Source organism: Peromyscus californicus, unplaced genomic scaffold (assembly GCF_007827085.1).
Source record: "Peromyscus californicus insignis strain IS unplaced genomic scaffold, ASM782708v3 Scaffold_10__1_contigs__length_136768540, whole genome shotgun sequence".
Classification (NCBI taxonomy): domain Eukaryota; kingdom Metazoa; phylum Chordata; class Mammalia; order Rodentia; family Cricetidae; genus Peromyscus; species Peromyscus californicus.
This window is the reverse complement of record NW_026294391.1, coordinates 53,415,975-53,420,118: the sequence shown is the minus strand read 5'-3', so window position 1 is coordinate 53,420,118 and position 4,144 is coordinate 53,415,975. Positions and strand designations below refer to the sequence as shown.

Here is a 4,144-nt window from a genome sequence, read left to right as displayed (position 1 = left end):
CAAGAAGAACATAAAAGAAAGTTCACCCCAACAAAATTACTGCAGCCACTTCACACCGTTTAATAAACACCTTACATACCAATGAGCTCAATTCCCGAATTAAAAGACACAATTAATTGAATTGATTAAGAAACAAAAATACGAGGTAACAGCCTGCAGCAAGATCGACCCTTTAATTAGAGGTGTGCAGCAGGATCGTGAGCAACAGCTGTGACATTCCTGAGTGGGCCTGGATCTGTATATCTGGATCTGGAATCTGCAATCAAAAAGGCCAGCACCAGAGGTAACAACTGAGGCTCATCTATTCCTAACTGTTGCGTTTGCATGAGAGACTAGAATTTGACCAGAACTTCATTGTCTCAGTATCATCAGAGGGACAGAGAAGAGCAAAGGCACAATGAGACCAGTGCACTGTCGCCACATTTCACTTGAGATTACAGGAGTTTTCTTTGAAGAAAGAATGGCTCATTTTCCCCCTAGCTCCTGTAAAGCCTTCAGGGAAAGCACCAGAGCTGACTCTGCAAAATGGGTCTCACAACTATCAGAGGTGTTTCTCATGATCCGGCACCACAAGACCTCCATCTTCTCGGAAGCCAAGGAGTCGAGTACCGTGTTCCAGTTAAAGCGTATTGTCCGAGACATCCTCAAGCAGCCTCTGGAAGAGCAGCGGCTGTACAAGATTGACCAGCTCTTTGATGATGGAAAAACTCTGGGGGGAGTGTGGCTTCACTAGCCAGACAGCAGGGACAAAGGCCTCAGCCATAGTGGGCCTGGCCTTTGGTGCAGATGATGCCTTTGAAGCCCCGCACACTGAGCCCTTCTCCAGCCCTCCAGAGCTTCCAGATGTGATGAGGCCATAGGATTCTGGAGGCAGTGCCAGTGAACAAGTTGTGCAGTGAGGGCCCCAGGCCCATCCCCCTAGAGACCCATTCCCTCAATAAAGACAATTTGGCTGTCAAAAAAAAAAGAAAGAAAGAAAGAAAGAAAGAAAGAAAGAAAGAAAGAAAGAAAGAAAGAAAGAAAGAAAGAAAGAAAGAAAAATACATTTACATTTACCTGATATCTACAAGTAACTCATTTTAGCTTTAAAGACAGGTCCCATCCTAAAGTGAAAGGGATGAGAAGAAAAACTATCCCAAGCAAATTGGACTGGAAAGCAACAGGTGTTACTATCTTAATATCTGAAAAATGGACTTCAAACTAAAACAAATGAAATGAGATAATGAAAGACACTTCATTCCAGTCAAGGGAAAAATTAATCAGGAATACATCACAATCCTGAGTGTATACCAATTTCATGAACTGTTGGAGATAAAGACACAAATTACCAAACTCAGTAGGCATTTCAATACCTCACTTTCTTCAAGGGACAGGTTATCTAGATAAAACCAAACCAAACAGAGAAACATCAGAATTAAATGAAATCATACACCGAATGGGCTTAACATTTTGTTATTCACCAATGTTTCATCCAAATACCAAATAATATACATTCTACTCAGCATCTCATAGAAGAGTATCTAAAATAGATCATATCCTGGGGCACAAAGCAAATTCAGAAAACTAAAATAATTTCATATATCCATTCTTACCAAAATGCAATAAAACAATTAACAGCAAGTGAATCTCTAGTTAAAAAAAAAAGTCATGGAGATTAAGCAACATATTACTGAATGATGAATGTATCAAAGAAGAAATCTAAAAAGTTATTTAAAAAATGTTAGAACTAGATGGGAATGAAAATATAACACAGCAAAACCTCTGGAACACAGTAAAAACAGTCCTAATAGGGGCATTTATAGTTCTAAAATATTAGAAGGAACACAAATAAATTACTTAATGATGAAACTCAAGCATTTGGAAAAGGGATAATAAACTGAGCCCAAATCTAGCAGATGGCTAAATAAATAAATGGATAAATTAATGAAATAGAAACAAAGAAAACAAACACTCTAAGACCTGGTTCTTTGAGAAGATGAACAAGATCAGTAGACCTTTGGCCCAATTAGCCAGAAGGAAGAAAGAGATAACCCAAATTAACATGATCAGAAATGAGAAATTTTACAAAAGATGTGGAAAAACACAGAATACTATAAGGGAACACTTTCAAAACCTACACCCCATTAAGTTAGAAATCCTAAAAGAAATGATCAAATTTCTAAATTCATCCAAACCACACAAGTAAAGAAGAGATAACAATTTAAAGACACCCTATAAGAAATAAATATATTGAAAATGCTAGAAAAAAAAAGACCAAGGAAAGTCCAGTCCCAGATAGATTCACTTCACAGAAAAATTCTCCCAGATTTCCAAGGAAGATCTACAACCAAGACTTAAATTGTTATTGGTGGTGGTGATGATATTCTTTTAAGAAATAAATAAATAGAAGGAGCTCTCCTAAACTCTTTCCACAAAGCCAGTGTTACTCTAATAACAAAAGTTTGCAAGGACACAACAAAAAAGAAAACAAAAGGCTGATATCCATGATGAACATGTGAGACTTGACCCAGGGCTTATCTGCAGGGCTGGTTCAACATAGGTGAGATGATAATTGTAATGACTCATATAAATGGACTTAAAGACAAAAATCACATGATCATCTCAATAGAATCAGAAAATGTCTTTGTCAAAATCCAACATACCTTCGTGAAAAAAAAGTCCTACAACATAATAAAGGCTGTGTATTACAGACATAATAACCAACATTACCCTAAATATAGAAAAACTTGAAGCAATCTCATTAAAATCAATAATGAGACAGGGCTGTCTACTACCCTCACTCCTTCTCAATAGAGTGGTCAAAGCACTAGTGAGAGCAACAAGACATGAGAAGAATAAAAAGGGATACAAAAAGGAAAATAATAAATCAGATAGCCCTTATTTGTAGATGACATGGCATTATACTTGAGAGGTCCCCAAAGTTCAAGCAGGAAATGTCTAAAAATGATCAAAGTTTTCAGCAAGTTGCAGGAAACAAAATCAACTTACAAAACTCTGTTTATACCAACAAGAACAAACTGAGAAAATGAGCATGGAAACAGCACCATTTATAATAGCCTCAGAAAAAGGAAATACCTAGGTGAGACCAGGGAAATGCGAGATCTACAATGAAATCTTTAAAACTCTGAAGGAAGAGACTGAAGAAGACACCAAAAGATAGACCTCCCATTCTCATGGTTTATAAACAAAATCAAGTAATAAAATTTGGCAGTAAATGGATGAGCCTAAAAAATATTATTGTTTGAGGTAACCCCAACCTAGAAGGACAAACGGTACAAGTTTTCTTTTATTTTGGATGCTAGTTCTGGATTTTTAGATGCAAGTAGGTAACTTGGAGCAACTGTAGATGCCAAGGAAGTAAAATGGAGCCATGGGGCAGAGGACAGGAACAATAGAGAGAACAGTCAGGCACAATTACTATGAAGGGCAAAAGAGCAAAGACATGTAGAGAAGACTTACACTAAGGATCTTAGAACAAGCCACAGGGAATTGTACTGTTAGTATTACTTAAAATTACATGAATATATATACACATATATAATGTTTATGTATATGCAAATGGTTTTTAAATGAAGTTATATCAATTGGGGTAACAGTGCTCCCCCATAAAACCATAGACTATCTAACAAAAACCCAGTGCTGGTCATGGGAAACCTATTTTCAAGTCAAGAGAATCCAAGAGACTCCCCCGAACAATTAGGGTATTGCTATTGCTTTTTGTGCCTTCTAGGAAAAGAAGATAAAATCCCTATTGTTAAAGACATCACATACTTGGGATACAGGACTCGAAGGAATAGATCTAAGTTTGACCTGGAAGCCTCTTCACTGAGGGCTCGGTCTCAAAATATCTGCTGGAATGAAGCTGCCAAAAGAGAAAAGAAACCAGTAGTTTTATCCATCTGTATCTGCAAGGAACCAACACTGACCAACATGATGAGATATTTCAAAAGGTGCAATAGTAACACTTAAATTCTAGGGGTAACCAACAGCCATCTAATTGGACTTAAATTCTACTCAGTAGGAAGAAAGTCATTCCTGGCAGTGTAAAATTAACCAACTACCCATGAGTGGTGATGCCATGGACCCTAGAAGAGAACTTACCTGCTGTCAGTTTTCTAAACCAGTGTATTTTCTAAATGCATCT

The 4,144-nt window shown here is 37.3% G+C and overlaps 1 pseudogene; it reads left to right on the top strand.

Annotated features, from left to right (window-relative positions):
* The first annotated feature begins 397 nt into the window (after positions 1–397).
* On the top strand, positions 398–899 carry LOC128116732 (elongin-B-like; annotated as a pseudogene).
* The last annotated feature ends 3,245 nt before the right edge of the window (positions 900–4,144 follow it).